This window comes from Anser cygnoides, chromosome 2 (genome assembly GCF_040182565.1).
Source record: "Anser cygnoides isolate HZ-2024a breed goose chromosome 2, Taihu_goose_T2T_genome, whole genome shotgun sequence".
In the NCBI taxonomy this organism is placed as follows: Eukaryota; Metazoa; Chordata; class Aves; order Anseriformes; family Anatidae; genus Anser; species Anser cygnoides.
This window is the reverse complement of record NC_089874.1, coordinates 121,927,917-121,944,994: the sequence shown is the minus strand read 5'-3', so window position 1 is coordinate 121,944,994 and position 17,078 is coordinate 121,927,917. Positions and strand designations below refer to the sequence as shown.

The window sequence follows — 17,078 nt, the reverse complement described above, 5'->3', positions numbered from 1 at the left end:
CCAGGCACGTAGGAGAACAGACCAACCCCCACCTCTCTACAGCCTCCTTTAGTGTACCTATAGAGAGCGATAAGGTCGCCCCTGAGCCTCCTCTTCTCCAGGCTGAACAAGCCCAGCTCCCTCAGCCGCTCCTCGTAAGACTTGTTCTCCAGACCCCTCACCAGCTTCGTTGCCCTTCTCTGGACTCTCTCGAGCACCTCCATGTCCTTCTTGTAGTGAGGGTCCCAAAAAATATTTCCAGAGTTTAATGGGCTGCTGTTAATGTAGCATAAAATTGTCTTTTTGCTAAAACATGTTTGGGTCACAAGTTGTTGGTGATTTTACCTTAACAAAATTACTTAGATATTATGGTATTGGAACTACTCTGAGTATGATACCAGTTTTCCAGTATGTTTACCTTAAAAGCAGATAATTAGTAACTGTTGAACTAATGATGCTAACAGGAGACTCCCTGAGAGAATGAACTGGGGGCTGGAGGGTTCCCCGTCCGAAATTGTAGTCACCATCTTTGGAGGGCTCTAGCCTGTGTCCACCTCCAAGTGGACAGTGGAGCTGATGCTGGAAACTGGACATGTACTGATGCATTACTCTTTACTTTACACAGAGCATTAAACATTGAGGCAGAGAGTGGGGAAAAAGCACCTGCTTTGGGCACAGAAGGCAGAGGTTGTACCTATCTCACTGAATCAGTACCTATCTCAGTGAATCAGCTATATGAAATGAAGCTGTTGCAGCAAAGCAGAAGGAGAAGCTTCCAAGGAAGTCCAGGCTGGAGCTCCCACCTCCCTTCTGGAGAGAGAGAACTGGTTTCAAACTCAAATTAGGCAGATGAGATATTTGAACAGTAGTGTTCACAACCTGATTAGTCTAACCGCTGTTTTGAGGCTTGCTGATTTTTCTGTTTCGACCTAAGTTCCTAAATAGCTTAAATGCTTTGGAGTTAATGGGAACTCCGAAGTGTAATAAGTAGAACAGAAATTAAATCCAGCCAGGCAAACCTGATTTTGTCTTATAGGGTATTAGAAGTTAATCCTCTTAACACCTAGATAGGAGATATCTTCTGTGCACACAGAAGAGCTAATATAATATTGTCTTGATTTTTAATGTGGTGCTTTATTGTTTCTCTCTTAACTTTGCTGTAAAATTTCATTCACTTGGATAGAAGTGGTATCGAGTGGATTGCTACAGAAGTTATTGGATTTGAGATGAAGTTTGTTCATAAAAATGCCTATGAGCAGGCTGTGATTCCATCAGTGCTTTTTTATTCATTAATTTGACTTGATTTTCTCTTCAGAACTGTTTTGCTACTTTCTGTGTTATTGTTAGTAGCAGTTATGTAATTAACTGATGTTAAATTTGAATTTGATGAGCTGCTGTAATTACGTAAGTCATAATCTATCACTTATATATCTTGACTGGACTAAAACAGCATTGTAATTAGGAGAAGAACTGGAGGCTACAGGAAGGGGAGAAGCATTTGACTCCTGGGGAGCAGCCATAAATGGAGAGGATCAGGAAACTTCTCTTGACCTAAACAGTATCTGAAATGTCAGCCCTAAACACAATGGCCTATTTTTATTTCTGTTCTGAGTTTGGATGTTAAATGAGATCTTCTTTTGCAAATAATTTATATTACAGTAGTTTCTCCCTACCCCCAATGGGGGCTATTGCCCTTTTCGCTCAGCAATGTGCACTCTAAGAGCATCTTGCTTGTTTGCATGAAATAGGGCCCATCATCCCATATGTGCTGTACTAGCTGCAGAGCCTTGGTGGTTTAAATGCTGAGCACTTTGAGTTATAATTATATCTTCTGTATATGCAATATTGTTTTCTTGTTCTGGGAAGCAGACAAAAGAAATGTGATTACATTCAAGACAGTCATTTGTTACACAGCCTCCTTTAGGTACATATGCTACAGCATAAACAGAATTGCCAGAACTTATGGACAGTGACAGATGTGGATTTGGTAGGGGGGCAGATCTCAGTATCAGGAGGGGAAAAAAAAACACAAAACTGTTCTGATAACTTTTGATTGATACATGCTTTTCCCTGTGAGTAGCTGTCAGCTGGGCCCTTTTGGGAAGAGTCATCAGCTTTGCAGCCCTTCTGGTTACAAGTCGATGATAACTTAAAGATTTCTACTTATGGGTTATGGCAAATCTGCAAGATGTTTTCACCTTTCAGGCTGAGAAACAGCAACTTCTCCCCTGTTCAGTCTATGGCTGACTGTGATTCAGGCCTGAACAGAAGGACCTAGGTACTTAACTCCTGAGTCTTGCTGGGAATCTTGGCAAGCCCAACAGGGAAGGTAGAGGAGGGCAGAGCTGCCAAATGCTGCTTCTCTATCAAGGGGGAGGCCTTGGGCCCTTATACTGACCCTGCAGGTTATATTATCTTAGCTTCTCAGTTGCGTTTTTGGTTCAAGAATTTGTATCATTTTATGACCTGAGTTGCATAGATAGGGGAAAAAGATGTTGTCAGTGTTCTGCAGGCTTTGCTATGCCTGGCTTATCCCGTCCTTCTGGGGGTATATCTGCACTAGCCTTTGGAAAGGCAATAGGCTCTGGCTGCCCAAGAAAATGGGTGTCTTACAGCATCTTAAATCCTCAGATTTTCTGCAAGAGCTGTTGGAGCAGAGCTCCTGTTAGTCCACAGAAAGATTAACAACTATGGAAACAGCAGGTGTTTTTCACCAGCTGAGAAACAGCTCTCTGAAACAAGGCGGGTAATTGTATGCAAGAGCCCAGGTCAAAAGGAGAATTGAATCCTATGCACATATCTTTAGTGGTGGTTTCATTTGCATCTCCCCCCCCCCCCCCCCCCCCCCCCCCCCACGTATTACGAGCTGTATATCTGCTAGTTACTGAGGGACTGCTTTTTTTTTTTTAAACCTAGGTCTTTATTTAAAAAAAATACAAGCTCCCTGTAGCTCTTCACTGAAGTGGTTTTTTCCACTACGATCTGTATTACAGGGCAATATTTAGTTCAAGTGATTTGTTATTTGTTGGGTTTCCAGTGCTTTTGAAATGCATATTCATATTTTTAGATCATTTGTTATTATGGGTATCCTAAAGCTTATACCTCTCTTTCTGTGAAGGTTGGCTGAAATAAGAAGAAAAAAGAGTAGATCAATTATTTGTAAGAACAGCAATCCCTTCTAAAGAAATAGGCTTCATAATTTTCTTTCATGAAACTTTATGTTCCTCTTAAGCCTGGTTTTCCTGTGGAATTAGTTAAAGTAAAAACTAGTAACAGCCTAAAGCATTTAGATCTCAAAGATGCTCTGGAAATACTAGGTGGTACTCCTACTTTGCTACTCATCTTCAAATACAGACAGAAAAGGATGCTGTCACATGCTCTTTACTTAGTCAGCTCACAAGTATTTTGTTCAGTGGAATGAAGGAATAAAATATAGGACTTTGTTCCTTTATCTTCAGCTTGATTAAATTAAGAATGATGAATAAACCACCTGAAATTTTGAAGAATTGGTTTATCCAAACAAGTTATTTCTCCATCTATTTTTCCTCTTCCCCTCTTTTTCTACCTTTAAATAGAAAAAACGAAAAATGTTTAATGAAAAAATCAAATATACTCCATACAAACTTTGAAAAATGATTTGCAGTCTGAATTTAGAATGAAGTAGGTTAGCATATGAATACCACCATGGGCTTCAAACTGCACAGAAAGGATTGTGTTATCTGCATAAACACTATTGTGCAAAATACTTTTCTACACTCTTTGTGCAATACTTTGTGTTTTAAATCTTATGTAAAGCAATAGCACAGGTTACCACTCCTTTGCTATATTTTAACTTCTGTCTTCAAACATACCTCCAAGCTACAGTTCCCCAAAGTGTAGTTCTCTAATGTTCCCTCAATATAATTTTTCCTCTCCCGATACCTGAGAGAGTATATTTTGCACTCACTAGCTATGGACTGTTATGTAAAAAAGGCACATGTTCTTTATATGTACAGTTGAGCAAAAAACTTGGAGGCTGAAGTAGATTGAAGTCAACAGAATTATTTTGTTGATATAAAACTAGTTAAATGAGACATCATAATAAAGGCTGTAATAATGAAGGCATAGCAGAAATCCAAGGATGAACAGGAGAGGCAAGATACTTTAAGAATCTGTAGCCAGTTTGTGGTGGTGTGGCAGAAATGCCTAGGAGAAGCTCTGTGTATCACATAAGCTCTTTTGGTGTAAGCAGAAAACAGTGGCTGGTGGTGTGTTGGTGCTTTCCACCTTGAGCCTTGGCCAAGGGTGAGCCTGATGGGAACGCTTAGATAAGGCCTTGCTGACTGTGAGCTGGCACTGAAGGTGTGGTGACAGTGTTTGCCGAGCGCATCCCCACCTGCTTGAGCAACAGCTCACCAAAGGGGAACAAGAGGTTGTGGGGCCTCTCCAGGAGGTGACCCTGGCACCACTATGCACCCCCGTTTACCCTCAGACACACAACGTGCATGGGAGTTTTCTCTCATTTAAAGCAAAGTAAATTCCTGGGGCCTGGCAGTGGCATACGAGTTAGCTGTGTGCTGCCCGTGCCTTCCTGTTGCTCTGGATCAGTGCCTCTGCTTAGATAAAATAAGATCCCCTCTGAGCAGCTGCAGTCGTTGGCTTTTCTCTGCTCGGAGACCGAGCCCCAGCGTCCCCAGAGGGCTGTGATCAAGGAGCAGCTGCAGGGAGCTGGTGTCACAGGCAGGCCAACAATCCAACCCCGTGTTTTTCAAAGTTTACAAAGGCATAATTTCTCATTTCCTTGCTTTACATGGACTCTAAATTACGTGCAATAGAGAGAGTGAAAAGTGAATCATCTCTTTCATAAGGTCAGGCTAGAAGAAACGTCCGTGACATCAGAACAACCGTACTTGAAAGGAGAGGTTTAACAAATGCCTGCTGGGCTGCTCTTCATCTGTGTGGTAGGAAAGAGGTAGCACAAAAGCACTTGTGGGCTTTTTAAATGATGAAAGGTGTGTTTGTGATTGAGCAGCTGCCAATTGTTTAAAAGATGAAAAGGCATATTAATAAAACTGACATGAAAAAAAAAGGAAGGAAAATGGAGATTTAAAGATATTTTATCTTTCTCTGTTCAATAATCTACCATAGGTGGTCGTTAAACCTCTGCAAGGTGAAATAAATACGGTAATGATTGGATCACAATTCTTTTACTCAAATAGCAAGCAAAGCATCTTCAGGGTCTTCTTGTGGATAACAGCAGCACCAAAATCATGTGTGTGCTGAATGAAACTTAAAACAATAGCAATTTTTTGGACTGATTTAGTTATGGGCTGTTTGGAATCATTTAAAAACCCTGACCCTATAATACAGATGATGAGCATTATGTTAAATGTATATGGGTAAAACTTCAGGGGTTATAAACAATCTGATATTAGCTTTATATGTACACACTGTGTAGTGTCTGCTGGAGTGCATTGGACTGTAAGTGTGTTGAAATCATATTGGTGAGTTTGTAATAATTTCAAAGGAAGTTTTCCCAATATCTGTCCATCTTGGACCTGTTTTTACACCAGGAAAGAAAAAGTGCCATTGAGATCTATTCAGGTCTGGCTTTTGCCATGTAGAGCAGGTGTTCATGAGGCTTGCTCTCATGGTCTCTTGTTACTGGGCCTTCTGGCACCAAACACAGGAGGAATTCAGCTGAAGCTTGTAAGTGAATAGTATGGGAAATGGACTGGTGGCATCACTGGATTGTACCTCTCTTTATAATGTTTGCTTCTGGCACTTAAACTGTGAATATGCAGTTTGCAGGAAGAATACTGGTTATAAAAATTTGGTTGGATTAGGGTGAAGAGGGCACTTCTTTCTTAGCATTAACCCAGAGGAAAAGCATCTCCATCAGAAAGGCACCAGCCAATCTCACCATGTTTGTGGCAGACTAGAGACTAAAATCAATTCCTGAGCAGAAGGCTGACATACAGGACTCTGTGCTATTGATAGCCATGGGGGAAAGAGAAGGACAATAAACTAGCTTGGCAGAAATCCTTTACTTCTCTGGCAAGGCTTAAGAAGGGGATATGTACCTTCAAGCTAGATAACAGGCTGAACACTTGAGTCTCTTGGAAAGCTAAATCAATAAATATTTGTAACTCACTACTAAAGGGCTGAATAGCTCTGTGGATATTTTGAGCCCCTTCTTTGGAGAAGTAGCTGTGGGAAGATGACTGTGCTGTGAATGATTTGGGGTGTTATTTAACTAAGGGCTTCTGGCAGAAGTAGACCTTGGAAAAATATGTTGCAAGAGATGTCATTTTGTGTTCTCTGGGAAACGAAGCTTTTTCTTAGTGAAGTTTGATCCGTTGTAAGGCTCACCTGCTTGGAGAAGTTATGGCAGAATAACTAAAGTGTGGTTTTATGGCTCCCTTGGTGACTCATTTTGTTCCCATAACACTACTTCTGTATCGGGGTAGCCTTCCCAGTGCAGTACTAGGGGGCACAGGGAGGTTGTATGTGGCACAGGGAGAAGGTCCGTACTTGCTGAGGCCAGAAGTTTGTTTCGCAGCCCCAGCATAGCGGACACAGTGGGAGGGTAGCATAGGCTCTGTAATCCCCCGAAGTGTTTTGCTGGCATCCAGTAAAGTTCAGGGGCTTCTGGAACCCGAGGGAGGTTGTTTGTTTACACCAAAATCTTTCTCTAGTAATCTTGAGGCTTAATTTGTTCTGCACAAATTTTCCAGCACCCTTTTTGAGCTCAACTCTTCACATTTATAGCGTCCTGTGACAGAGTGCTGCAGCCTAGCCACCTCTTGCGTGAAGAAATTGCCAGTGTGGGGGTTTTGTTTTTGTTTTTCTCCAGAATTGCTAGCTATCTGTAAGCACAGACCTTTAGCTTCCCTTCTGGAGCCATCTTTATGTTAGTGTTGCTGTATGGACAGACACCAACAGACAGTAGTATTATTATCAGACAGACACCAACATGGAGCCTCCACACAGCCCAGAGAGTATGGCTGGGAGACAAAATGATTTCCTGGAGTATAAAACACTATAGGCATTCAAGTTAGCAATTTTTGCTCTTTTATCTTTGATCTGTTAGCATTTAGTTGGAAAGAAATTGCACACTTGCTCTTGCTGCCCTTTTGTAAAGATGAAAGCAAAGACTCAAAGGTGTTTTCCTTTCTAGCTGCGAAATCTTCTTCCCAGAATGAGTAAAAACACAGCTGCACGGATCATAGACTCAGTTCTTGTGAAGAACCATGAATGTATTTAAAAGCACATATGTTCTTTGGTTTTCAGGTCTTGGGAGATACCAGTAGATGAAATCCCAAACAGTAAAGACAGTGTTCCAGATACAGAAGTTAAGGAAAACTTTATTGGATCCTTTAATGAAAACTGGTTTTGAGTTGCCTGCTATCTTAAAGAGCAGGATCAAGCAGCATCAGTCCAAGGATGAGTTGGATTCTGTCTCGTTTTCCTTGCATGCTGTGTTGTTGCTTCTGAATTTTCCGAACAATATTTTCAAAGCAGATTAGAAATCTGCTTCAGTGAATAGTTTGCACTATAACTGCCAATATTTCATTAGCATTTTTCCTGAAGCTCACTCTTATCTGCAAATGTCTGTAAGCACAAATGGAGTATTAGTAAGGCTGACCGCTATAAAACTGACACCCCGTACAGTTCTGATAAAATTTCCCCCCACAAGTAATATTTTGAAAGGCTTTTGTTTTATTGATTTTTAAAATATTTAGCCTGAGTGCCACTGTCTGTGACAGAATGTTTAAATAATGCAACAGCAGAAAAAGATAAACATAATCCATAAAAAACAGCAGTTGCCCAGCTGGAGAGATTAAGGCGGTATTATGACACTAGACCTACAGAAAAAGACAAACTTTTCCTCTCAGAAGTAGAGGTGAACAGGAGGGGTCTCATGCTCTTTCAATAATATATGTGCATTATTCTAGGCAAAGGGAAAAACAAATCCCCAAAAGACCCCAAACACTATTTAGGAGAAACTGTTCTCTTCATAACTCTTTTTTTTTCTTTTTTTTTTTTTAATTGAAGGGGCCTTTGGATTCTGCTGCTGACAGACCTAAAGGAGATCAGCTCTGGGTCTGCATGAGGCTTTCTGAACTGATCCCAACTCTGGCAGCACCAAACGTGCAGGAGCAGCCTTCTGGCATTCAAGGTACAGATGTGGGTAGTGTTGGCATATCGCATGTAGATTAGCAAGCAGCTCCCGGGCTCTGCGTGAGCTTGAACTGACTGGGAGATGTGGGGTGATGGGAATGAGTGTCCACAGGCTTGGCAGGGTCCAACAAACAAACAAACCCAACAAATTACACATTAAGAAGATTTTGCATTCTATGAAACATCTTACAAGCACAGATTTTTTTTTCTAAAGATGAAGTTGATGGCTTCAGCTGTGAGTTTTGCCCACCAGTACAGCTCCAGCAGATTTAAATGAGTGCTTGTACCAGCAAGAGACCCTCAGATTGGTAGGGAATGGTGGTCGGGGTGTGTGTGTGTGGGGGGGGGATATGGGACACACACAAAATGAAACAGAAAAAAGCACTTTCAACTGTGTGCATTTCTAAAGTAGTCTGTATTAATAGTCACCTATGCACTCTACAGAAAGATAATTGTGATCTAGGAATTTAAAAACAAACACCCCCTTGAAAAACAAACAAAAAACATAAAATCCTCTAAACCAGAGTCCATATTCAATGACTACGTATATGCCTGCTGGATATTATGGGCTTGAAAATGCTGCTGCCTGCAAGGAAGGAAACCCATTCTGCCTAGCTCTGGCTAGGAAGAATATGCAATTTTAGAGAAACCAAGTGTGTAAATTCAGAGCCTCCCACAGGGAGGGAGGAGAAATTCCTTGACTGGCATACCTCCCCACCCTCTAGTTCCCCTGCGGCTGCACTTGGCACTGCCAGCAAGAGCTTGGTGCAGTCATTGCTTTCCTTCAGGGGAGAGGGCTGCTGAGCTCATAGGGACGGGCATGGACTTCCTGTCTTCAGCTCCAGGGGAGAGAAGATCTTGGCCTCCAAGAGCCTGCCCCCTTTCACCACGTTGTCTCCACAGCCACATTTGGCTGAGAGCCTTGCCAAATCCCCTGGTGTAAGAGTAGAGGCTGAGGCTCAGGTGCTGAGGAGACAATGCAAGGTTGAGGCATATGGTTACAAATGCACTGGGGAGGTGAGGGGGAAGGCCTCTAGCACAACAGATGTAAGTTATTTGTCTGAACAAGGGTATCTAGTGCAATTTGAGATGCTGTAGAGAGTACCAGTCATATAAGTCAGCCAGTGCTGGGGCATAGGATTCCCCAAGGCATCTTGGGTGGCATCAGGTGCTGAGGTTCGGCTGACTGAGTCAAGCCAGAGCTCAGCACATAGGAGATACTTGCTAAGCAACAGTGAAAGAAGCTAAAATATCTGTAAGGCATGTGCACAAGAACAGCAGATGCTTCTGCTGAAATGAGTGACCTTCACATACCCCCGCCCCCGCTTTGGGGGCATGCGATGTCTAAACAAACTTCAGCAGCTACTGAAATTACTGATTTCAGGATTTATAAAAATTCTGAAACTTTGAAAAATGTGAACCCGAACACTAGAGAAAAGCCAGAACACACAATTTAGATTGCACAAGGACAAGTAACTGGGTCCACGTGTGAAACTAGTTTAGATAACTTAAATAATCTTTAGAGGGGTTAACAAATTACAAAGATAATAGGGTACTGATTATTTTATGAAAGATCTGTGAACGCTGAAAATAAGTCTAGTATCTTGATGTTCAGCTGTGGGTACATAGATCACCAGGCACCATCTCTGTTCATCTTGTGCCATTTCCCACTTGCATTTTGGCAATGTACAGTCAGTCAAACAAATGAACTGTGGTCTGATCCCTGGTCAGGAGCCAGAGGTGGTGATGGTGTAACCTCTCCTATGTTCTGGTGTCTTCACACACTCTCCTTGTGAGAGGTCTGTCCTTCCTCTAAAATCTGTTTCTGCTTTGCAACATGGTTGCAGGAAAAAGGCGTAACAAGTGGGAAGGATGTGATCCAGTTCCAATGAAATAGTGAAAGCTTTCCTGGTTACGTATGTGAACTTTGAACAGAGATGCTTATAAATGCTGGTTTGGAGCTGAGGGTGATCAGAAGTGTGCAGTGTCAGACTGTATATGAGCAAACTTGCTGGTTTCAGGTTATTCTATACCTGGAAGGAATCTAAATACATATATATATATATATATATATATAATTTCCTAGTACAGTCTTTTAGCTGCTCCTTTCATCTATGCAAACAGTTTTGTGAACTTTGAGAATAGTCCTCTGTGCATTAAAATATATTTGCTGTTGAAATGTTAAATCAAACACCAGCTTGAATATTTTTAAAGGTCATAGTCACTGAAGGAAAACACATATTGCATACACCTTTTTGAACTGCTTTTTTTTAAAAAAAAAAAAAAAAAAAACCAAAAAAACCAAAAAACAACAAAACATGGAATCCTGAAGAATAAGACAATGCTGCAACTTAAACATGTGGAGAGAAGTCTAATTTTGTATTACAGGAATTAAAAAGCATGATGACTGGCATCTTCCACCTACCTTTCATAGGTGATTAACAAAAAAGAACAAACCAAACCAACCAACCAAGCAACAACAACAACAAAACCACAAAAGAACGGTGATGATCTTGTTTTAGGAAAAGCCAAAGTCATTTAGTAATCCACCTTTGCACTATTTTCTCCATCACTGTGAGGTCCAGGGGCATTTCTGGGGTACGTGCATCAGTGGCCTAAATAAAAGCCAAAGTCTGGGAGCACAGTTCTGCAACCAGGGCTGAATGGTGCAGTGACTTCTTTGGCTGTAGTACTGCAGCTCAGTGAGGCTCTAAACAAATGCTCTGGCTGCTGCAGCAATAAGGCACACTAGACATATGCCAGATAAGCAGGCATTTTCTGCAAAGATAAAATATTGTTATATTGGGAAGAATCTCTTTTGGTTGTGTCAGGTCACCTGGTTACTGTTAATGTGTTAAATCCCACCTTAATTCGTCTCTTCTGGCTGTCAACAATATGTAAATGTAAATATTTATAATATTTACAGTAGTTCTAAGCACATTATCTCATTTATAAAATAGCGGACCAGTAGAATTGCATAGACTTTGATACTGAGGTTTCTGGATATACTATATTCTTCTGCTGTATGTTCAAGATAAAGAATTACACACCCAAATGGGACGACTGATTCATCAGTAGCATCAGAGGGATAATTGTCCTAAGTGTTGTTCCAAGCAACAGACACAAAGCCTGAGAGATGATCAGAAAGTTTAAAAGCATGCACCAGGGTCAGGTCTCAGAGGCGCAGGCTCTATCAGTTCAGGCTGTCAGCATGGGGCAGTCAAAAGCTCTAGCCCATGCCTGCAGGCTTGGTGCTGCTTCTCCTTACTTGAGGTCAAATGTCCTTAGAGAGTTCTGGTACATGGATCTGTCATCGTCATATCAGAAACTGAGGGGGATTATTTGGACTTAAAATTAATGAGCTAGGAGCTAAGTCATTAAATACAAGACCAGTCCGTCCATCCTGTGTGCATTATTAGATATTTTTTCTTCCTCTTCCTTTTCCTTATTTGTGAATATTAAACACAGGTGATGATGCAATTATTTCTTTCAAGGTAATTGATTCATAACTTTATTTAATAAAAAGCACTCATCAGCTACAGTGGAAAAATCCAATGAAATTTAAAAAAAAAAATCTAATCTTCTCCCTGCTCTTGGGGGTGGGATTAGGATTCATACAAATTGCGTAAGTTTGCTTTAACAAACAAAGACAAAAGTGAAGAACTTCATGTAGGTTAGGATTTCAACAGCATTAGTTTTATTTCTCACAAGGACAGCAGGGGTATCTGATCATTCACTGTCAGCAGAGGTTAAGGTCTTGAGTTGCCTCCATGGTGGATAGACATTAGATTGGACATTAGGAAGAATTTCTTCATGGAAAGGGTGGTTGGGCATTCAAATGGGCTGTCCAAGGAAGTGGTGGACTCCCTATCCCTGGAGATACTTAAGGGATGTGTAGATGTGGCACTAAGGGACATGGTTTAGTGACGGAACTCGGTCAGTCAGGTTGGTGGGTGGACCCGATGATCCTGAAGGTCTGTTCCAGCCACCAGGGTTTCATGACTCTACTCCAGTCGCTGCTTGGAGTGGAAACCGTCCAGCAGAGTTTAGTCCCGCAAAGTGCTGGGCATCTTTCAATAGTCCTCCACTCCTGCTACAGGGAGCACTCGGCACCTTATGGGCCTTGATCAAACTGATTGTAATTAAGGATTTGGATCTGTGTCCTGCGAGGCATAGAGTCATTTGTCTTGAATTATTTTATTTTGGTTACTTCTGCTTGAAGCAGGCACAACATGGAAGGGAAAACACTTGAACTATGCCTAAAAGAAGCAGCATGATTTTTATTAGCCCTTGAATGTATTATAAACCTGTCCATAAGTCTTTTTCTGATGTAATATTTCTTTTTGTTTCTGTGAGGAAGTCATTAGCTTCCTTGTGCTCTGAATGAAAATCATTTAAATAAGAAAACGTCAGGGCTTTGTGGTGCCAGCACTGACTGAGTTATAATAGTTATTAATTTGACAGACTACCATCATTTAGGCAGAGTCCAATCCTGTAATTAGAATTTCTGTAGTGTAAGCATCTGGTAACAGCACAACATCAATATGCATATGGCTCTACAGGCAGAGTGTTTCAGTAATTCGGAAGAAAGGGTGCCCAAGTCATCTGTGAGGATGCTAGTGGAGGCAACTGGGGGGAAAAATACCATTTGTTTCTACAGCTGTGAGGTTGTTCATTCATCAGCCTGCTTTTGCTCTCTGGAAATACAGAAGTGATGCATTCAAGCCTGAGTACCTCCTTGACTCTTAAAAGACAGTTTTGCACAATCTGGTGCTATGGATGATGTATAAATGTATAAAGAATGATGTAATTTGTGTGCATTGGGAATGATTGTGAGCAGCAGGACTGGTTAACAAAATTTAACTGTGTACGCTTTTAAATAGCTGAAAATTTGGGAAAGTTCTCTCTAAGTATTCATATGCTTCAAATGAAGAAAAAAACTGCAAGAGCAACCAAACATGCTGAAATACTCTAAAATCATTTAACTGAAAAGGGAATATTGTAGTGCCCAATTAGAAACAAAATGATTTGTCACTATGCTAATATTCATTAACTTGACAGAATGCCGCTGTCTGGGCAACATCGAATTATTGTAATTAGTACTTCTGTGATGTAACTCCTGGGAACAACACAGCCTCTGTGTTTTGCCCCTTTCTTTGCATTTTCTTTTGTTTCTTCTGCTGTGTGAAATCTTCCAAGCCATATGAGTGTCCACTGGAGCTCAAAACCCCCAAAATTTCATTATGCACTAATTTCAAGTTACATAAAGTCAATGTGAATGCCTCAAATGGTGCAATGCTACACCAAAACGTTGTGAGTAGAGTTACAGAGCCTCTTGTTCCTAACACCTCTTGTGTTTGGTGTGGCAGCAAAATGAATGGTGTGAAATGCCTTCCCCAGCCCCAGATCTGCACAATTTGTGCTGTTGCTGTCTTCTGGCAGTAAAAAGAGGAGGTCATCAGAAAACCAGACCTTGCAGTGCTTGGCTGTGGATTATCAGCTTTCCTCTGGGTACCATAAAGGAACTGAAAACACTGGCACTGTGCAGCAGAGCCTTGAGTCTTTGTGTGCTCAGTAGTCGTATATCACAACCGCAGACTAATGAGTGGATGTTTTAAATCAACTATCCGTAAAAATGTGCGGGGTGAGGTGTAATGTAGAAAGCAAAATATTTCAATTCCAGTTACTGCTGGCTTAAGATTTGTATGAGTTATTAGAGAGGTGCTGGGAGCGTGTGACTCTTCTCCAAGGCAGGTCAGCCAGCTCTCCCTTTGCCCATTTACTCAGATCCTAGTGGGGAAGACATCTTTTGCCATCTTTTTCAGAGCAGCTTTTGCTGAGCTGAACCATCCTGAAAGGCTGAGTAGTGCAAACCGCAGCTGTTATGGATGAAACCGGAGCAGCTCGTTTAGGCAAGAAGCACAGGATGTTTTAGGATATTAAGGGCTTATTGTAGTGTTTTATTAATGAGGAAGCGCTAGCTTCCAGAGGAGGGGAGATTGGATGGGGTAGTGCTGGTGGAGAAATTGAGAATAATGGGACTGGACAATTGTCAGCAGACAACTTAGAAATTTTATGAAGGCTGTGGCCCACCCTTCATTCTTGGGAGACGCATACACATGTGCCACAGGATTGTTTAGCCCTTGATGATATTTTGCATCCTCAGCATCATGTCTTAAAAAGGAAAGAAGGCTCTCACCCTTGTGGTCTGAGGCTCTGTGGCTGGAGATGTATTGTAGTCCTTTGTCCTTTGCAACCTATCCCTCCGAGCGGGGTGCACCCTGATGGCACTGCAGGGTCTGGCTGTGCTGTACTCATGTGTTTGTGCTGCTCCACATGTGTCTGTGCCCCAGCAGGCCGTCAGGGTGTTGGCATGAATTGGGGACCTAGCTTTGGTCGCTGCCGTGTTCCCCAAGACCTAGCTGGAGAGAAGCAGGGACCAGCCTGTCTTAGGATATCTAGCTGTCTGCCTGCTTAACATCCCATCCCCAAAGAAGCCTTTGCCAAAAATGCATGCACACCTCTCCAGGGGGAGGAGAAATAGATATACAGCAAGATAAACAGAGGGGAAAGGGTTTTGCTGAGCTTTAAGAACATCTCAGTGTTCTGGGAGCTGTCAGACTTACTGAGCTCTTTAGCAGACAAATGGGTAGGCAGTGAGATTAGCGTATTCACGAGTTTCCCAGCAGTTTCTGTCAAAATAAACATTATTTTGTTACCAAAAGAAGCAGCAATGCCTATGCATTGTATAGAAACATGACTATTTTCCCTTCATATTGCGACAACTCTGGAATAAGAAAAGTCAAATAGCACAATCCACTTAATTGCACACACTTTAGCTATGATAAACAGGTTGTTGTCAAAAAAGCTTGGGTGATTTATGAATCGGGATGACATACTTCTGTAAGCTCAGGCATTAGAAATGGGACATTTTTTGGAAATCAGCAGTATTTACACTCTAAAACTATTTAAATGCTTTTAAAATAGTCTTTAGTGATTTAGAAGATAAGTTGTTTAGAGGTAAACAATTAATTTTGTATTAAATAGAGATTTAGGCTAATTTTAAGACTATCTTGTGCTCCTGAATCTCGTAAGCTAGGTATCTATGTTTATAATCACAACTGGGATCATCTTAATCTATTTACATAAATATTAAATTTTATTACACATCATAGATTGTTTCCAGTGTCCTTAATTTAAAATACTTGCTATGTTCTGTTTACTGTTACAACTGTTTCCCACCATGCACACCAGTATTCACCATTCCACTACATTGTTTTTATTGCTGCATGAAAAGTTTCTTTACTTTTAAAAAATTGAATATTTTTTTTTATTCTTCCCGGTGCTGAACCCTCCCCTTTAGGAAGAAGATGAAGCCAGTAATCCAGAGATCACTTGGGACATAAGTCTTCTGGTTAAAAGACTTCTTTTAGATCAGATATGTAAAACTATTTCTCACAGCCCTGGCTAATGCTGTCATCATGAGGTACCTTCTCAGGACCTTGCTTGCAGGAGGTGAGGAGGCTGCTGTTCTGCAGCTGGATGTTCTACTTGAGAACTATAAAATCTTTCTAGATGACAAATGTTACTTAACATATTTCTAGAATAAGTTTTGGAACAGCAAATTTCAAGCAATGCACCAGACAATTCCATCCAGTTTTGGTTACAAATACTCTTGCCATGGTATTGCCTGCAGGCCCTACTTCACTTCTATCATGTCCCAACGCAGTGCATGGGAGAGACTCCTTTCCTCAGCAGGGGATCTTCCCTGCGAATGGAGGAGCAGTCAAAAGACATCAGGAGCAAAATTTATGTGGCAGCTCCTTGCTAACCAGCGCAGAACGTTACTTTGCCAGGACTGGACCCTACTTGCTGTATTATTTTGTTATCTGCCTAAATTATTTAGGGAGTCATTATGGAACTGAGAAAAGGTTTGGGGCTTTGTTTTACAGCACCAATGCGCATATATATATATGTATATATATATATGTATATATATATATTTGTTTTCATACACACCTTGTTAGTGAATATTGTTGAAGTCCAAGAGGAGCCTTATGGGTGTAATTATGACAGCTGGGGCTGATGGCCAACGTTTGGACACCACTATTGCATTTGTACTATGCCTATTGGGCAGACCTAAACCGAGTGAAAGCTGGCATGATGGTTAAACCAGGGCTACCTTGCTTGTGGACCCCTATCTGGTGCAAGAGGAAGTATTCTTTTCCTCTTATAGAAAGTGATCCTAGCACATACTTTCTGGGATCACAAGGTTGTTTGTGTGTGTCTATCAGATCCCTGAAAACTGTGGATAAGGTGCTTCTTAGGCTGGAGGAAAATCTTTTTCCACTCTGCTTGATTTTGAGCAAGGATCAGATGTGCATCCTAGGGAAATGAGCTAGCTACAAAACTCTTGAATACTCCACGATTAGCCTCTCTGTCTCTTCTTCTGGAAATGTACCACCCACTGCAAAGAGGATGTGAACATAAACCTGCCAATTCCAAGGTGAGTGCTTCTGCAAAAAGGCTTAAGAGAGAGGATTATTTTCATCCTGGAAATGTTGCGTGGCAATGCAGAGAGAGATGCCGTAATTTAGAAAAGACAAGGTGCCATTTTACATGAAATATGTGCCTTTAATTGCTTTACAAATGAAATGAGAATAATGAATATTGCAACAGTATCATATCTGAATAATCCAGTAATAGCTCTGCATGTTCTGGATTATTATCAACTTTCATAAATTATTACATTGGAAAGATAATATTTTTATAGATAAAGAAATATAATTTAAAAGGTAATTCTAAAAAACATTCTGAGTAAAAGGAAGCCCAACTCAATGGCTTTCTCAATCTTTATTTTGAAACTGAACAGAAGAAATCGTTTCACACAGTAATTGAAATGTCCAGGGTTCAGCAGTCCCATGGCCACAGGGAGT

The 17,078-nt window shown here is 41.1% G+C and overlaps 1 protein-coding gene across 3 annotated transcripts in view; it reads left to right on the top strand.

Moving 5' to 3' along the window:
• The window catches only part of LOC106038403 (uncharacterized), a 33,946-nt gene that overhangs the window by 8,204 nt on the left and 8,664 nt on the right, over positions 1 to 17,078 (top strand). For all 3 annotated transcript variants that reach the window (XR_010829678.1, XM_066992993.1, XM_066992992.1), the window contains 2 exons: positions 8,017 to 8,140; positions 15,506 to 15,657. The gene's annotated coding sequence lies outside the window, so the exon portion shown is untranslated. The remainder of the gene's footprint in view (positions 1 to 8,016; positions 8,141 to 15,505; positions 15,658 to 17,078) is intronic.